At 45.0% G+C, this 19582-nt stretch overlaps 3 long non-coding RNA genes across 4 annotated transcripts in view; 2 read left to right on the top strand and 1 right to left on the bottom strand.

The window, feature by feature from the left end:
- Positions 1–6464, top strand: part of LOC120098502 (uncharacterized) — a 63081-nt gene extending 56617 nt beyond the window's left edge. Inside the window, exon 3 of one of the 2 annotated variants that reach the window (XR_015643558.1) lies at positions 5902–6464. This is a non-coding gene — a long non-coding RNA (uncharacterized LOC120098502). Of the gene's footprint in view, positions 1–564; positions 1511–5901 lie in introns of those variants that run through there. The other variant, XR_015643557.1, reaches the window with a different exon arrangement.
- LOC120098536 (uncharacterized) lies at positions 3131–10236 on the bottom strand. Its single transcript, XR_015643560.1, has 2 exons — positions 10031–10236; positions 3131–8021 (listed from the first exon to the last, which is right to left on the bottom strand). It is a non-coding gene; the product is annotated as an uncharacterized LOC120098536 (long non-coding RNA).
- A 2243-nt stretch (positions 10237–12479) lies between these two features.
- On the top strand, positions 12480–14620 carry LOC102549581 (uncharacterized). Its single transcript, XR_015644316.1, has 2 exons — positions 12480–12547; positions 13578–14620. It is a non-coding gene; the product is annotated as an uncharacterized LOC102549581 (long non-coding RNA).
- Positions 14621–19582: the final 4962 nt, after the last annotated feature.

The raw sequence follows: 19582 nt of genomic DNA, 5'->3' as shown, positions 1-19582 counted from the left end.
AGCTCAGCTTTGGCTCCATTGTCTCCTCCTGTCAGGTGTCCCTGGAACTGTCTCTAGCTCAGGGTCATTATTGACTAAAGGCCCATTGTCGGTGGTTTTCTTTGAGGATTCCAGTTTTTATTCCCAAGATTTTTGGATGCCTCAATCCTACTCACTTTAATTCAAAAGGAGAACTTGATACCTCGATCCTGACCCTGGCACCTCATGATCTTCCCTTTCTCCTTCCCTACTGAACGAAAGCTGGACCCTGGTTGCCTATCTCCACTCACAAACCATAAAACTGTAAGTCCCTATGTGAAAGTGAGGACCTCGGTCCCCAGTGCTAAGGTCCCAGGATGCAGAGCAGAAGCTGTACAGACGTCAGTTGGATTTTTACCAACACCACACCCTTTCCTCCGTGACACACACCAAGCCTGCATAGCCAACCTCCTTTGGGTTATCTGTGACCAAGAGACTTAATTCTCAACGGGAAAAAGACAAGTGACATGTGCCTCTAGGAAAGGATCACAGACACCCAATGTCCCTCTTGTCCCTCATGTGCTTTTGCTTTTCCTGCTCCACCAGATGGAAATCCACACGGAATAACTCTGGATACCAACCGCCAGAACCATCAAATGGAATGACACTGAACTGCTGAATCACTGTTTGGAAAAGATTTTTCTCCCAATCAAGGAACTTGGTCGGAGATTTTTATGTGCAGGGGACATTTTTTGCTACAGAAACTTGGGCCTTGGGTGATCACTGTTTTCAGCTGTGATACTGACCCCAGTGAGTAGAGTTTTTCCTGGAACTGTCAGTTGGTTCTGGGAGGAACACATTCACTGCCAATCGCTCAACACTGCTGGCACAGCTCAGGATGTGTGGGCAGCAGCGTTGGGTGGGGCTGATGACTTGTTTGGTGGTCCAGTGACCTTTTAGATAGTTTACTCCCAGCTCAGGTGGTTGACACTGGTATATTATCTCAATGTCACAATAGGGCCACTGTATTTCTGCCTGGCAGTAAAAGAACAACAACAACAACAACAACAACAACAACGCCAAGTTCCCCACATTCATTGGCGCTTTCTGAGTTTGGCTTTGTGGCTTGCTCATTCTGATATTGCAGAAAAGAAATAATTATATTTAACCAAGGAAAAGAAACATGAGTTTCTAGCACACATTGACCAACCGAAGCTCACATTCCAGTTTCCTTGAAGGTGTGAAAGTTCAGTCGCCACTTACATGGAGAGTCACTCAGGACCTCCCGAGGTCAGATGAGCAGCGGGAATTGGGTGACATGGAAAAGAAATGTTGCTTCTGATCTGCTGGGGACTCAGATGGCTCAGTCACAGAAAGGAAAAATGAATTAACTTGAGGAAGGCAGGGAGGTGCACACTTGTAACACCAACACTTGAAAAGCTGAGGCAGGAGGGTGGTGGTTAGGACGGCCACACTAGTGGGTGTTTTCCTCAAGGAAGAAGAGGAGGAAGAGTGGAAAGGGAGAGGAAAGATGGAGAAGAAGGGGAGGGGAGAGGGAAGAGGGGAGGGAAGAAGGAGAGAGAGAAGGAAGGGAGGAGAGAAGTGGGGAGGGAGGGGAGTGAACGAGAAATAAAAGTGGATAACATAGACTTGGGGTGTGGTAGAGCCATGCCCTGAAGCTAATTTCAAATCTAATAGCAACATCAGTCATCATGGAAACAAGGAAGATTTGCTTTTATTAAACTTGGATATTCAGAGTTTGTCCTTATTTCCTTTTTGAATCAAAAAAATCAATACTATGCTGTGTTTTAGCCTAAAGAAGAGGTCGTGAACAATTCGATTTTAGTAGCTCAGTCAATCACATGCAGCTTCTGGCCAGTGCTGCTGTGTGGATTAGATTTTGCCGGGATTTTAGAGCTTGCAGTAGGGGCCCAAGACACTTCTTTTCTGTTCTGTACGTTGTTCCCTGGTGGCAATTATACCTGACATGATCATAAAGGTCAAGAGAGATATGTAACGAGGTAAAGTACTAATCAGGAGGCTCGTATCAGTTAAAGCCTACATTGTAGACAAGTCTTGATGTGGAATGCTTTAGGTATAACTGAAATCTACCTGCACTGTAGTGAACCCTTAGAATAGATGGAATGGGGCTGATGAGATGGCCCAGTGGTTAGAGCATTTGCGGTTCTTGTAGAAGACTTGAATTGGGCACCCATAGCAGGTGACTCAAAATTGCCCACCCCTGCAGCTCCAGAGGATCCAATGTCCTCATCTGGCCTTGGAGGGAATCTGAATTGATACACACATATCCACATACAATCATATGCATATACATAGCTTTAAAGTTTTTAGAAAGAATAGAGGTAGCGCTTGTCATTCCTACAGGTGAGTAGGTGAATATGCCTGTCAGGTGGCAGGCCATGTGACTGAGTCTTCACTGCACCTCAAGGCTCTGTGACCACGGTGCCTGGACTATGTCAAAGCTAGCTATTAATAGAAGACACACGTGTGAGTTTGAAACTGAACTTGATGAACAGTTTGGGTTAAAGCATCGTCTTTCTCTGTGTGAAGTTTTGCCCACCATGAGATAGTGTACGCACCCCATTCTATAAGAAACATAGACATCAACAGCTCCCCTCAAAGTATAGCTCAGAATGTCAGACCCTGAACAAAAGTAATACAGACACAATCAAGTAATCAGAACGCACCAAGCTTTCCAGCCATCATCCCTGCTAGCCGCAAGCAGTCACCTGAGGATACCCTGAGCAACTTCTTTTAAAAGATTTTGATTTCTGAATCACTTGTAGAGGCTTGACTCCTTTTAGCTTTTGTAGGAGCAGTGAGTGGAGAGAATGCCAGGTCTTGCCAACGGCTTGCCTGTGAACTGTATGTGCCCCTCCCATCAGTGTCTCCTCTTAGAGGGGATGGCGATCTACAGAGCCTCTTATGCACCAAAGTACCATCTCTGGGGCTCACTGCTCAAGCACCTTGTAACTTTAGCCCCATCAAGAGCCATACAGAAACTCTGTAATGTTTCTTTAGAGCTCTCAAAGTGACATAGCGGCCAGACATGTCTTCTTGGCCTTTAGATGAATAGGAGTCCAGTTCACTTGGGATACATGCAGAGATTACAGAATGTAAGGCTTTTCCCGAATAAAGGAAACCATACAAGGTTTTGTTTTGTTTTTCTTTTAATATGATACGAATATAATTAAGGCAAAATGCTTGCTCTCTGCTTTCTCCAAGTAGGAGCCCTGGGATGTGTTTTGTAATGAGGATGAAACCCACCTAACAAATGCATGGTCCATGAGTCTTGGGACACAAACACTGAGTTACATTCCCACGGGAACTACTTAATTTAGGAGTTGATTGAATGCACTCAGGTAGACAGTGCAGCTGGCTGTTTTCCACACTTGAACACGAGGGATAGGCGACATTCACAAAGGGGAATTACTCTGTACAGAGCAGTAGACATAATATTTGTTAAGGGAATACTTGTCTCTAAAACTCAGGCAGAAGTTAAAGTTGTGCACGGCCGGTCTCACTTCTGGGAAACTGTCTGGAGGAACCCATTGAAGAAGCACATAAAGCTCTTCGGAGCCCTATGACTGACGTGCAAAGTCCAGGCAGTACCCACTGCCAGACTTGTGGGTGACGCCATCTTGGACTGTCTGGACTCTGTTGACCTTAACTGAAGCTGTACAGTTGAATCTAGAGAAGGGTGGCTATAGGTGCTCTATTAAACTTGTCTATGGTTTCATAATTCAGATAATCCATTCACTCTCTAATATCTACATACATGTGAGGCGAATACATAGACAAATACCCAAATTGCAGCCCCCATGCTTGCCACTGCAAACCATGCTACATGATCCATTTCATTTGCCTGTGGGGGGTTATGCTGTCAATCTACACCCTTGAGGGATTCTATTAGGTAGTCAGTGGACACATCGGAGTGTATCCATGAAACAACCCAAGATGTAGGAAATACCACAGATCAGTTCAACAGAGATGCAGTGACAAAGAGCCATGGACTAGGAGGTGAAAGCAGCAGTTGTGTCCTCACACAGTGGCAATCTGAAAATTCAAAGTCAGAGTTGGCAGTTGATTCCTTCTGATGGCTGTGAGAGGAGAACCTGGTTCCCATCTCTCCCTGGTTTGTTGGTGACTCTCGTCTCTTTGTATCTTGTTACACTGTATTCATTGTATGAATTGTATGAATGTCCCATTTCATAGAAATGTCAATCGTAGTGGAGACCTTCTTGTTTCAATGTCTGGGATCGATATATGATCTTCTGAGCTCCTCCAAAGGGTTAGTGTCACTTCTCCAGCTCTGCCTCTGTAGCACTCTAAGCTCAGGTTGATCCACTCTGCTGCTATGTTGCTCTTGGTGTCATGCCGTGGTACTGGCATCTTCAGTACGCTGGAGTCTTCTGCTACAACTAGGCTTCACTAATAGCCTTTAGAGGCTCTCTTCATGGTGCCAAGCCTCAACTATTTTGCATGACCCCGTCAGTCCTGGGCTATCAACTGCCTCTGAGGTTGCACCTTCACCAGTGGCCTTCTGTGGCCTCTCACAGTGTCAAGCCTCAGCTGCTCTTCATGATCCCTTCAGGCCTTCACAACCAGTACCACCTGGGTGAGTCTGACATTACCAAGTACAGCTGCGGCGTGAGTTATAAACCCTTGGCCATCTCTGGAACACAGCTTCTTTGAGCTCTCAGAAAACATTTCCCAGAAGATTTCACCTCAGTGATAAGCTGGTCTCTTCTTAATCACTGAATTCTTAGTTCCAGCTAGACAGTATCAATTGTCCCAGTAGTCCCTTGGCCCGAGCCACATGGCCAAAGCTGTCCTGTTGTGCTGTTTCCTGGGGCTGGAACACACTCCCCCACCCACTCCATATTCTCTTGCCAGTTTTCTGTTTTCCAACTCCCTCTCTGCCTAAGCTTGCCCGTCCTGGAACTTGCTCTGTAATTTGACCTTGAACTCAGAAATCTGTATGGCTCTGTCTCCTGTAATGCTGGGATTAAAGGCGTGTACAATCATGCCTGGATTTAAACTTTCCTTCACGGAAAACCTGCTTTGTCCCAGGCTGGCCTTGAACTCAGATATCTGTTTGGCTTTGTCTCCTGGGATTAAAGGTGTGTACCACCAAGCCTGGGTCTAAATTTAGCTCGATAAGATCTTGTCCCCAAATCCCTTAATCTGTTTTAGACCCTATCTCCAGGAAAGTGAGACTCTGTTAATTTGGATGCTTGAATTTTAATGTATTATTTGGGAAGGGCAATAATTAAACCCATAATGGTGGATCCAGATACGCTAAGACAATGGTTCTCAACCTTCCTAATGCTGTGACCCCTGAATATGGTCCCTCATGTGTTGGTAACCCTCAAATATAGAATTATTTCACTGCTGCTTCATAACTGTGACTTTGATACTGTTATGACTCTTAATGTAAATATACAATATACAGGATATCTGATATGTGACCCCTGTGGGGGTCACAACCCACAGATTGAGAACTGCTGCTCTACGGCATGTTTTAGTGAGGAGAGAGGGTATAAAGAGCATGGGCTTTCTGTTCCTTCTGCCTTCTCTTCCATTTCTTTCACATAGACTGCACACTTGGGACTCCTGCAACACAGCATTGGCTCTAGATTGTTCTAGCAGCAAAGGAGTCTGGCCCTTTGGAATTCCCTCCTGCAGACAATTGTTACTAGGCACAAAGAGAAAAGCATCCAACATCAGCCTCCTGGACCAGCAGAAAGGACAGTGGGTAAAAGACATCAAATGCTCAGGATTGCAGCTTTGTGGTTCGTACCAGCTCCTCTTACCACAGAGAAGAGCTCAAGGCTTCACACCATTGCCCGCCATTACCGCTCTGTCTCACCTGGACTTTTCTCTCATCCATGTTCTATGAGTTTTCTTTTGTTTCCCCAGCAGGTCTTTCTTCAAGAGTAAAATTCAAACACTTCTCTGAGTTTGGACATTCAGCCATGGCAACATTATGACCACGTCAACACTGGGTGGCCATGACAGTGTCACTACCACATCCATGACGGCAGGATGCCACCGAATGCTGAACTCTTTCTATACCCCCTGTGATTACATTATAATTTCTAGTTTTCGCTGACACTTGGAGATGGGCACTATACTTCCGCTCAGTTTCTGAATTGAGAAAACAAGTCACAAGCATTTAAGGGACTTCTACACGGTCATGTGGATGAGCCAAGATTTAAGTCCAATGCACACAACCAAAGTATGTAAAACAATGGGTTACAAAGATGACTCAGGCCAGTCTATGCCTGTAACCCCAATGCTAGATTAGGGGCAGAGACAGGAGGGTCACTAGGGCTTAGCTGGCTGCTAGTCTAAGTGAATCGAGAGATCTTGTCTCAAGGAAATGAAAGAGAGAGTGATGGGGATGTATGGGCATGTCCCTCCCATGTACATGTATGTACAGCTCACAGAAGCACATACCAAATAAAAAATGCACTTGTCCATTTCTGGTAACGCATGTTTTTTTCTTCATATGGATTGCCATTCGATGTCTATTTTAGAAGAGCAACTACACAAAGCCAGCTCCTGGCTTCCATGCATTTGCCATGTTTTATAGAACATTTCCCATTCAGGACTCACCACAGTTAGGCATTGAAATCACAGCATTGGAGAAGCAGAAGCAACGGGATCACTTTAGGTTTGAAGCCAGCTTGTACTCTACAGCCAGTGCTAGACTCCTAGAGACTGTGTGTGTGCATCGAGAGCTGCTGCCTCGGTGCACGAGAGCAGTAAAGTACCCAAGAAGGTACAAAGTGGTGGCACAGGGGCTACAGCAAAGCCATGCTTAGCCCTTACTTGGCCCTGGGAAAGCACTCTTCCTGTAGAGGGCATTTGCTTTGTTTGGGGATCTAGGAGGGCTGTTCTTGTCTTCATGCACAAAACCTAGACCATCTGACCAGCCGTTGGATGACAGGGTCCTGGGTGTGTGGAGCAAACAAGGAAGTTGATTCCAGGAGAGTGCCACTGTTTGGGTTTGGCCCTTAAAGTGAGCAAACCCTGGGCAGACAATACTTCTGCTTAAGTGAATGCCATCAGTCTCTGTAGCCATCTCCACCAGTGGATTTGTGAGAGGAAACACAGGGGTTGAGGAATGGGGGGAAGGGGGTGACATGGGCTTTCTCTTAGTTTGCAAACTGTTCCAATGTCTCATGTAACAGGAAATTCTAATGTCCCATCTGCCACCCGTAAGTTCCTGAATATAGCCCCTTCAGACACCACAAAAGAACCTAGAGTCCTGAGCTGCACCCACCGCCATCGCCCGTCTCTTTTCTTTAAGGTGCCAAGGATTTGAGGCTAACATCTGTTTTGTTCATTTAACTCCAGTTTGTTTCTCTTTGTGGAACTGATCCTGGGAATTCGTCCTGTTCATTTCCACCAAGGTACATCCCTCCCCCAAGGCTAAGCTGTTCACTGGGAAACCTGTACCACTCTCTTATCCAAGAGACCCTCTGTACCAGACCAGCCAGGTGAGTGAGAATCTAGGGTGCTGCATGGGTGGGAGAGACACGTCCCTCAGAAGCTGAAAAGGCAGAAGGGAGTGAACAAACAGGAAAGGTTCTATCCATGCTCCTCCCGCATGGGGCTCGCATCTTCCTTCCAGCCACGTAGGGAGTGTTCCCTGAAAAGCAATTCACATCAGAGTCCAGAAAGAAGCTTCCAGCTCAGGAAGATAATGCAAACCTGAAGACAATTAGGTAATTAAGCAAACATGTCCTTCCTGGTTAGCATTAATCCCACCTGCTGCCCAGCCTGGAGTCTGTTGGAGGACTTGAATCTCTCGGTATTTGGTTCTTCATTTCAGTTTCTCTCCCCACGTCTTTTCTACAGTTCTGGTTGGCTTTTTGCTGCTCAGCCTTATTCTGTCACGGCGTCTCCTTCTTTCCTCTTTGACTAGCACAAAATTAAGCCCGTTCATTTAAGAAAAAATGAACTTGCCAAGTGTATACCTGAGAAGTGGCGCTTGGTCAGCGTGCATGAGGTCCTGGATTCCGCACCTGCCTCTGCGAAAGAAATTATTGATGTAAAAATAAATATCCTTATTATATTTAAAAAAATCACAGCCTCATTTTTCTGTCTGCTCAGGGCAAAATTTCAGGTCAACCCTTTCCTGCCGCTACTGTCAACATCATATCAAGCCCCTAATTTAGATGTCCTCCTCCTCCAGGCCTTTGGTATATGTTCCCTCCCCCAACCCCACCCCTAAATTTCTCTATTTCCTACTGCCTTCCTGTGCCCCTAACTCACATTGCCAGGGTGAGATCCTAGACCCCACCCCACCCCCGGCCAAAGAGCCAGTTCCTGTTTGCGCTCTGACTTGACACCCTCTCTCTCATGATGCAAAAAGATTTCACGAATTCAAGGAACTGAGGAGAAAATGTACTTAGAGATGGGGGCTGGGGGTTGAGGGGCAGTGCTACCCCTAACTAGGCTAGCCGTGGAGAAGGCAGGCAGTTACATGGAAGGTGGCAGGAGAGAAGAAGATCAAAGAGTCCCTGTCTCCTTCCCTTTGCTCCTCAGCAGGGAAATTAGATCCTGCAGTAATCATATTCATCGTGGCAATTTCCACCCACATCCCATTTCTAAGATCCCCAGAGGAAGGTAATTAGCACTCTTTTCACTCCGTGTTCCTTTCTCTCCTTCCTGATGGAGATGGATCCAATGGGTCCCATGGCTAGAAACTTGTCCATGTACTTGGCAAATTCCTGGGGCCTTCATATCCCTCTCCCTGTTGCCCCACTCTCTGATTTAGGAGAGCCCTCCACCATTCTGTTGTGTCCTCTCTCCTGTGTCTGCCACATTCTCACCCAGACTTCCAGCAAATAACACGGGCCAGCCGTGGCTTCACCACCATTAGGCAAACCACATCCATGTGAATGGAACAGGGACATAGAGACAAGGGTAATAGGACAGGTGGACCTCAGGCTGAGTAAAAGAAGAAAAAGACAGCTCATGCCAGCGGGTTATAAAAACGAAATCCACCATTCTCCCAGAATGCCACCACACACATCACTATCTGCCCCATCCCTAAGAATGGGCAGGAAGAATCAGGACCTGTGAACTTGATCTTAAAATACACCTCTTACTGGTGTTGACTGGATTTCCGATTTTAAAATGAGATTCTGCGTTTTCCCTTTCAGCCTTCCGAAACTAGAATGTACCCTCCAAACGATTAACCCGGAAGTTTTCTTTCTTCTCTTCCCCACGCCCCGCCTTCTTTTCTTCTTGAAAGGCTATCGCTGAATCACTGGTGTGCATCTCAGTCAGCGGTGTCTTAGGATCCAGGAGAGAGGGAGCACACTTTCGTGAAATGTGACCACGGGTGTGTACAGCTATGTCTCTGGGGATAGCCGATCATTGGTTCCTCTCTGCTGTGAAAGGCACAGTAGCACAGCTCCGAGGTCCTGGGAGAGCCTTTGGGAGAGACTTTGACAACGTCCTCAGAGAGTCAGCTCCCTACAACACGCACCTAAACACAGCTAGAGCTCATGTCAAGCTTTTGCTTGGGGGAGGGGTGGCTCGGGGTAGAGGAGGGCTTGCCTAGCAAGCTCAAGACTCTAGTCTGATCCTCAGTTCAGGGAGGGCGCTGAAGAAGAAAAATAAATACTGTAGTGACTGATTTTATGTCTGCAGAGGCTCAGAAGAGAGCCGCTGAGTACCCGAGCTCCTTTTAGTCCTTGACGCTCTCTGAGCTACAACTGTGATGCTGTTGTTATTAAGGACAGCGGGACCAGAGACTGAGCTATGTGTGGGGAGCGGGGTGTGGGGGGGAGAGAGGGGCTACACCCTGCAAGCAAAGAAAAGCCTCAGTTTTCAAATAGGCTTTCCATACAGATTCCTAACTTCACCTCCCCGAGTTTTACACTGCATTTTGTCAGTTTATAAATTTGCACGGCGCCTCTGCACCAGGAAGAGGGGGCCAGATAATCAAACCTACGGGCGTTTTGCACTCAGACACTGAAAAATAAAGACCATTAGTAAAAAGTATAATTAAATTAAAATGCCGACTCACCAAAGAAGCTCCGCAAATGGGAAATACATCAAAGCGTGATAATATAAATGGGCTATTTCTCAAGGTTAGAGGATGTCAACAGAATAAACGTGGGATCTTCTGCTGACTTCTCATGGCCAGTGTATGGCAATGGCTTAAAAGTAAATCTCCACGAAAGTAAACTTCAACCAGAGAGCACGTGGACAGTGGTTTTACCGCAATTCCCTGAGTCTGGGGATCCCAAGGTCTGGGAGACTTGGGGGTAAACAAAATCACGTAAAACCCAGTTTCTTTTTATGGGGAGGAGGGGTGCAAATTGGCTGGTCCCCAAGTCCCAGAGAAAGTTTTACTAGCCATTGGATCTATGTTCTTGAGTCCACTCAGCCTAATTTATCTTGAACGCGTGTACTTGCCGTTCGTCTTTGACTTAGCTGAATAGTCTGTGTAAGCAATCTCATAACGAGGCCGCAGTGCTTTGTAGAATATTGAAAATGACTTTTGGCATGCAAGTTCGTTTTCTTAATTCCTGTTTTAGTGTGCAAATAACCTTTGAAAACCTGCTTCTAGGTGTTTATGTGTCAGGACAGTATCAAAAATTATTCAATTGCGAAATCACATGTCAACACGTCTACTCTGAAGCCCGGGAGCATCCCGATTCCCGTTACTCTGCCGCCCTCTAGTGGGCAATTGGAAAACCTTGCCTTCGTTTCTTTTTCAGCCCCAAGCGTGTGGTATAAAGCATTCAGACTTGTATCATGCCACAAATGTACATAGAACATTCGAAGTCGTAAATATAAATAACAAGGAGGCAGGCACCCAGGTCAGATCCCTTGGGGGAGTTGTCACAGTGGCACAGTCGCCAACTATTTTCTAAGAATTTACCTAGGAATCAACTACAGCCTCTAAGGTACCTTTGAGACAAAAGCTTCAGGCTTCTCCAGTGTTCAACGACTTTGCTGAGGAGACTGGGCCCAAAGGAATTTAGGTAATGGCTCAGAATAGTTCCTTTAGAGCTATAAGAATGTTATATTCCAGGATATCAAAGATAGACGGAGATATTTAAGAATGTTTGCGTCCTAACACTTCTTAGATGCAAGGGGATGATAATTTTAAGTGACAATAAAACTGCAAATTTTTAGTTGCGTTAAAGAAAAATTATTGAGTACACAGCAGCACAGCAGGGGTGAAGGGTGACTATGGCTTGTGCTTGACTTACAAACTGATCCCTCACAAGCTGAGAAGGTAGTTGAAAAGATTTGAGCATGAAGTGTCTCTCCTAAAGGGCTCATGTGCTAAAGGTTAGTAAGCTAGTGGGCCATTACTGAGAGGCAATTGGCTCATGGAGCCTCTGACTTCTTCCATGAGCTAACTTATTGTTTGGAGGAAGATTATCAGCACTAACCATTGACCTTTGATGCCTCTGAAGGCCATCTTGCTTCTGCATCTATAATTCACAAACCAGTCTTCTAACAGGTATGATGAGGGGTAGGGTAGCGTTTACTCAGTTTTATCTGTGTGTGGGTGCTGGGCGCTCATTTGTGGAGGTCAGAGGATAAACACCTCAGGTTGGAAAGCTTGGCAGCAAGCCCCTCTACCCACTGAGCCATCTTGTCACCCTACCACCACCACCCAGGATAGCGTTAAAACAGGAATTAAATGTTTTTCATCATAGCAGTAGCTCTGGGATACACTTTCATAATAATTTGCAATGACATCAGCAAGTGGCCTAATACCTGAAAGCCAAATCACGGACTTTATGAAGTCATTATGGTTAGTTAATTTAATTAGGCCAGACCTACATGGCTCCCTCCACCCTGCAGCCGTCGCCTGGACTCTTACGCTCTCCACACCTTGCTGTGTACAGCAGAGAAACCTCCCGCATGCTGCTTCAAAGTCATGGCCAGAAAGTGATGAGGACAGTTGGTAGGGATTAGACTCACAGCCACACCTAGATGTAGGGGCAAGAGTACACAGAACAGACCTCAGCAAATAAGTGCTATCCTTTGCCACAACTTTACCAAGCCACCACACTTGTGGTACCAAGTACCAACACGTAAAACGGTCTCTTACAGGGCAGCACTGGTTGAAGCTGGGGTGGGGGGCTGGTAACTGCTGAACCCCATAACAAAAGAGACATCATTAATTAACATATTTTTTTTCTATTCCTTGGAGGAAAAAAAATGCTTTCTAAGTGCACTGATACAAGTCTGGATGTCTGTCTTGGTCTTAACCAACAAACTTGGGCAGAAACAGCGGATGCTATTGCCAAGCGAGAGCTTTGAAAGCGATGGTCCACTAGTCTTTCCTTTTCCTGCCAAAGGACCCAGCCTGTTCCGGACAAGAGCCTCTTGTTCAGCAGATTCTAAAACGAAGAAGCTGGAATGCAAACACAACGCCGTTCCAGGACAGCTATGTCATACGAGCAGGAAAAACATTTTCGCTGTTCAGTAAGCCTGAAAGAACTGGGCTCACTTCTCAGAGCTCAGCTCAGCCTGAACGACTAGTGTGTCCTTCTCGAGTGCCCTCTCGCCTCACTCGGTGAGTGCCTCCTCCTCTTCCTCCTTAAAGTTCACAGAATTTGACAAACCCTGAATTTGGAAACGGAATCAGTGATGAGTTCCTTCCTAGTCCGAGCTTTTTGTTGACCTTTGACTCAACAAGCGTTACATCCTGCCCAGTAGGAATGTGTGGCAGTGGTAGCCTTGCACACGCTTTCCTTCAGTTCTAGGGACTTAACCAGCTCCACCACCAAGCCTCCCGAAAATTCGTTTTGTGAGCGGAATATTTTAATCAAGTGCTCCTCCGCCAGCCACTCCTCCCCCACCCCTGAGGATTTCCTTTCCCCTCCTGATCCGCTGGACTCCATAGTTGAAGGCAGCGCGCATGCTCCTTTCTCAGAAAGCTTCAGACTTAAATGTAAAGGAATACACCTAGGTTAGGATTCCAAGCCCTTCAGTGTGGCGCTTGCTTTTGGTTTAGTGGCTCTGCTCCCTCCCCAGCTGCCAGACGTCTCCTGGCTCACAGTAAGTGTTCAAAACACGCTCATTAAGGAAATGAACAAATGTAATGTTTGCCAATTAATCACGGAAGAAACACAAGCAGGCTCTCCTGTCAGGTGTATCTTAAAATGTAAGCCTCCTGTGGATTGATTCTACCGTCTGGGAAAGGTGACTTTTTTCCCCTCCTAAAACAGATTGCCTTTCTTGCTAACCTGAGCCTTCAAAAACTTTATTTTGTCCAGTAGTATAACTAAACACGTTATAAAGTGGCTATGTTGTGTTCTCTCATGCTTAACCATGACCTTCCAGTCATCCTTGGTAAATGTGTTTAAGTATTTTTTTCTAATAAAAGGAAGTATGCTGAGCCATTAATAATTTAGAATTGCTGTTAAGTCCAAAGTTTTGTTCCCTCCCTACAGGCAGTTGCACACACACACACACACACACACACACACACACACACACACACACACACGCGTTTGTTATTTTTAAAAATCTGTTCAGATCCCCCATGCCTACAATCTCTGCTTTATTATTAATAATACGCTACTAAGAACTTTCTTCTAAAGGCGCATGTGCCACCATGCATGGGGCCTTCAATCAGCGCGAACCAGAGGAGGTCAACCCCACCCCATGCCCCTGTTTCCTTGGATGGAGACAAGGCATGGCTTATAGATGATGCCGCCCCCACCTCGGAAGGCAACGGCGAAGAGGAGGTGGACGCAGAATCTGGATGAAGAAAGGTCTGTCATGAAACACAGTGTTTGGAGTTGTAGTAAATCACACACACCCAGACGAAGGAAGGAGACTTGCAAGGCGGATTGCACGCAGCAGTAGTAAAAGCCTCTGGAATTCTGCTTCTAAACAGAAGGCACCTCTTCCCTCCGGGAAGTCCCCTCACATTCTCCTTCTGCAACTCCACCAGGTTTCTTTGGTGACTCAGTGAGCCTCTTTTGGGCCTTCAGGCTGACTTGATGCCATTTTTTCTTGCCCTCTGTGGGGAGTTCGTAGCGTCTGAACCCGTGAAAAGCAGAACAGTGTCACTTGTGAACCTGGAGCAGAAGATTCTCTCCTCATTAAGGAATCTCTTCTGTCTACCTGGGGACTGGGAAGATGGTATCCCCTGTCAGAAAAGCAGTTTCTCTGGAAGAGAGAAAGCAAAAGAAGACTGCCTCCTGGAAGTTAGCAGTGAATAGAACTGACACCTTTCTTCTCACTCACAACAGCTGGCTTCTGAGGAATGGCCTCCGGGAACAACAGGGCCAGCTGGGACCGGAGGTACAAAGAGTTCTCTCTCTGAGTTTTCTGGATCAGGGTCACACTGTGTGGAGCTTGGACCTCAAGCATTCCTCCTCTGAAGGTGAGGGTCAGATGATATGCTGCTCTCTGAGCTGTGACAGTGTGGTTTTCAAAGCTAGCTCTTGAAACTGCTTCAGTTCCACCCTGAAGCACCCACTCCATGATTCAGGCCTTTAGAAATCAGGTGCTCAGTGAGAGGTGTATGTCAGGGTGGCCTTGCCTACTGGAGGGCCTGCCTTCGCCCTCTCTGGAAGAATGTCATCTGCCAGCTGCAAACAAATAAATGTATCAAAGAGAGAAAACATGACTTAAATTCCGAGTCTGCCATTTATTAAATGTAATAATTACATGTAGAACTCGGCTAGTCCACAGTAGTTATTTGATGAGACACGAGTGTAAGTACTCCTAGGAAGGTACTTGTGTAGTTGTGGCAATGGGTGGTCATTTAATTTTACTCAGTGGAGGTTCCCCTTCATAAGCTAAAAGGGTCTCATTCAGAGGCCTTGGAGGAAAGCACATTCCCCCGGAAAAGAAGAAATTATGTCCAAAGATGGCAGGCTTAACTTTATTTTTGGGTTTTTTTTTTTTTTTTGGTTTTTTTTTTTTTTTTTTTTTTTTGGTTCTTTTTTTTTTTTTGGAGTCAGGGACCAAACCCAGGGCCTTGCGCTTGCTAGGCAAGCACTCTACCACTGAGCTAAATCCCCAACCCCTTAACTTTAATTTTGAAATTGTCAGTTCTTGTGAATCACGAAGGGCGATCTTGACAGTAAGCTACTTAATATTGTATGTGTCCATACAAACAAACATATAATTCTGCAGAACTGCTCTCTTAACCACTGTGCTATTGCTATAGCAAAAACAATTCTTCGGAACTACTGCCTTAGCCACTGTTCTACTGCTATGGAGAAATACCATGACTAAGGCAACTTATAAAAGAAAACATTTAATTAACTAGGGGTTGCTTATAGCTTCAGAGAGCAAGTTCATGATCATCATGGCAGGAGGCATTGGCAGCATACAGACAGGCACAGTGCTGGAGTGATAGCTGAGGGCTCACATCTTATCCATAAGCAGGAGGTTTAAAAAGAGAGGCTGGGACTCAGCTGGGCTTTTAAGGCCTCAAAGTCTACCTCTCTGTGACACACATTCCCTAACAAGGCCACATTCTCTAACAATTTTGCCAACTGGAGACTAAGCATCCAAATATATGAGCGCAAGGAACTTGCATGCCAAATTGGGGCTCTTTACCCTCTGCACTGTTGACAGTAGGGACATGTGGTTTGTTAAGTGGGAGCTTCCCTGTGCACCGCAGGCTTCTTACCAGCCTCCCTGACTTCTACCTGCTCTACGGCCTACCATGTTTGCCTTTTTTCTTAATTGTCACAAGTACATTACATAAGCAACTTAAGGAGGAAGAATTTATTTGGGGTCATGGTTTCAGAGGTTTTTTCCTATAGCCATTTGGTTCTGTTGCCTATGAGCCCGTGCATGGTAAAATACAAATCCTGGTGGGGTGATGTGGGGCAGTTAAGTGGCTTGCTTCAGGATGAGCAGGACATAGAGAAAGGGACACATAAGAGGAAGCCTGAAGAAAACACTGGTCAAAGACACACTCTCCTCCCCAAAGCACACTTCCTCCAATCAGGCCTATGTCCTACTTTCACAACTCCAATAATGCCTTTTATTATGATACCATCAAGGAATCAACCCACTGGGTAGGTCAGACTCTCAGGATCTAACCATTCTTCCAAAGCTTGTGTGCAGATAGCCAAGGTCCTACATGAGCCTGTGGGCATAGTACATGTTTAGACCAGGACTATTCCTCTAGCGATGTACAGTGGCCTCTTCACTCAATTGTGTGTGTTTATATGTGCCATAAGAAAAAGACCTCCATCATTTCCTGGTTTAAAAGGACTTATAGACAGTTAAAAAGTTGAAAAGACAGACTCTAAACAAATACAATTTCACAATGCACTATGTGGTAAAGGCAAATGGGAAGGGTGTAAGTGATAGATTGACAGACAGACAACCTGTATATGTAGCTTCCAGACATGTTCTCAACTGAGGCTGAAAACATAGTACAATGGTTGCATCTGTAATTGACATTCAGATTTCTTTCTTATCATTATTACTGAACAATATACTATGTTTTAATTACCTTACTATCTCTGTGATAAGACACCATGACCAAGGCCATTTATAGGGGGAAGGGTTTCTTGTGGGCTCACACTTTCAAATAGTAAAAGTCTATTATGATCGTAGCAGGAAGCATGGTAGCGGGCAGGAAGATATGGTGCTGGAGCAGTACTGAGACCACATAGTGATCCAGAAGCATGAGGCAGAAAAAGCTGGCTGAGAATGGATTGAGCTTTTGACACCTCAAAGCCCATCCCTAATGACACATTTTTTTTTCTAACAAATCCTCCTAGTCCTTCCCAAATACTTCCAACAAATGGAGACCAAGCCATTCTCATCCACACCACATACAATGTAACAATTATTTACAGAACACTGCCATTGTGTTTGGTATCACCAATAGCCTCAGAATAATATAATTCTATGAAAAAATAATATTCAGATACTAAGTTATTTTATCTAATGAACGTAAGCATCTGAGGATTCAGGTATCTTTGAGGGATCGTGAACTGCATCCTCATGGACTCTGAGTGGTGACTCCATTTTAAGAATCATAAATGAAATAAGAGAAAGCAAGCCATATGAACATCTCGGGAAAGAGACTTTCATCCAGAAAGTATTACATACTCATATCCTCTAAGAAAAGAGTGTGTTTGGTTTATCGGAGGAACAGCCAAGCAACTTCAATGTCCCAAGAGCAGGAGGCTAGCAGGCAGTGAGACCGTGCTGCCAAGGTGTCCTGGGCATAGAGTGTATGGGCCATAGAAAATCTGGACAAGACAGCAGCCTGCCACGACTTGTGATGAGATTATACTGCAGGAGAGAACTGGGAACAAGGAGAGGATTTGAAATCCTCTAGGACTGTCCACCTAAGACAGGAAGTGGCCAGGATCCAAGTGAGCGCCCCACAAGGGGGTCCTAGAGGCTGGTTGTTCTGAAGGAAGGGTAGATGGTATTGTTTGAGGGTGTGAGAGTAAAAAAGCTCAGAAACCCCCAGAAAGTATCTGAATTAATGGTGATGTCATTTATTATAGGGAAAGGATTCCGTTGTGTAGACAAGCGAGTTGGGGAGGTTAGGAAAAGTTAGGTTTTGACCACATGTCTTTGGGAAAGTCTTTTGGGTACTCAAAAGGAGACCTCGAGTAGACAGCTGGATAAGTGGGCACTTACCTTAGGGTGTGGGTGGGACTGGGAATGGAAACTGGAAGTTCTAAGAGGATAAGGGTGAGAAGGGAAGTGGTTGCAGATGGAGGGATCGTACATGGACTGAGGATGCTACATGGCAGCATTCAGAACGTGCCCGGGTAGTGACAGGGCAGACACACCCTTCAGTGGCCTCCTGTCATTTAGAGCATGGGAGCATCATAAAAACCATGCTTTCCAGAGAAGACAGATGTCTGAGAGAAGCCAAAATCAAACGAACAAGACTGGAAACTGTCACAAGCTGAAAGGGGACACAGTGACTAATGCAGTGGAATATACAGGCTCCTGATACAGAAAGGGTCACTAACAGAGGGCCAGGATTTAAGTGAACAGCAATACCGCAATGTGTGTATCTCACTTATATTAAACGCACCATGTTCTGTAAGAACCCAACATGAGGAGACATCAACTAAAGGGAACTTGGGAATGTCTGTGTCTACTTTAAAACCCTGCTACAAATCTAAATGATCCTAAATAAAACTTGTTTGTTTCTCCTTTTTCCCATTGAGCAAGGAAGATGGAAGCTATCTGTGTTCTGATTAGAAAGAGCATTTGGAGGCTGGAGAGATGTCTCAGTGGTTAAGAGCACTTGCCGTTATTCCAGAGGACTTGGGTTCAATTTCCAGCACTCGCACAGCAGCTCACCGCTCTCTAGTTTCAGGGGATTTGACACCCTCTTCTGGCCTCCCTGAGGAGGTGGGCACCAGGCTTGGACACTCGTGGTACAGAGTTATACATGTAGGTGAAATAGTCACACACATAAAATTAATCAATAAAAATAATTTTTAAAGAAAATTTGTTTTCGAAGAGAAAGAACATTTGTTTAATAGACAATGTGTGCTGGGCACTAAGGGAGCACCCTTACATTTGCTTGCCTTAATTTTCCACTAATATTATTGCTGGGTCTCTTACATTCCAGGTACGTAAGAAGATAGGACCTTTGAGAGTTCAAAAAACATATGTATATACATATATATACATAAATGTGTGTATGTATATGTATATGATGATGTATAAGTATATATGTATATGTATGTATATGATTATGTATATGATGATGTATAAGTATATATGTATATGTATGTATATGATGATGCATATGATGATGTATATGTATATGTACATGTATATGATGATATATAGGTATATGATGATGTATATGTATATGTACATGTATATGATGATATATAGGTATATGATGATGTATATGTATATGATGATGATATGTATATGTACATGGATATGTATACATATATGGATATGGATATGTATCAGGTGCTAAAACACAGGTCCATATGACTGTTATTCCTTATTAGTGATTTTGTTTTACTTAGTTGAAAAGGTTCTAGATAGTCTCAGAACTATCTATGCACACGGAAAAGAAACATGCTCACCTTACCTTGAGGCTCCTGGATACTCATAGGCCTCTCAGTGTATGCCCCACTGGATTCAACATCACAGAAAAACGAGGCAGGTCACAGATGAGCAGACTTCAGTCTCGCTCCATCCAGACTTCTTATACATACAGTTCATGTGAAAACTTTCAGCTCAGCTGCTGCTAGAATTCTCCATGTGTTTTCCATGTCTATCATTTTAAAGAAGAATCATCTGTGGCTTCCTGGACCTCTCTAACAGCATCATTCCGGCAAAAGTTGGTTCCACAGAGATCTTGGCTGTGGTCTCTGAAAAGTGCCCGTGACTATGAATGACTTAAGAGAACTTCTCCTCATGAAACACATAAGAAGGCCACAGTACCTGTCACAGGAAGATAAGATCATAGCCTACAGAATTCTAAGAACACTGGCTCACTGCAGCGACTCTTGGTACCATGGGAACACATGGTCCACACCGTGAGGATATCCCAGTGACAAAATCAACTGCATTTAGGAAAAAGTCTAAAGTTGTTATTTATGTATCATTTCCCTGGTCACTGCCA

The sequence above is a fragment of the Rattus norvegicus genome, chromosome 19 (genome assembly GCF_021556685.1).
Source record: "Rattus norvegicus strain SHRSP/BbbUtx chromosome 19, alternate assembly SHRSP_T2T, whole genome shotgun sequence".
NCBI lineage: Eukaryota > Metazoa > Chordata > Mammalia > Rodentia > Muridae > Rattus > Rattus norvegicus.
This window is presented reverse-complemented; position numbering and strand designations above follow the sequence as displayed.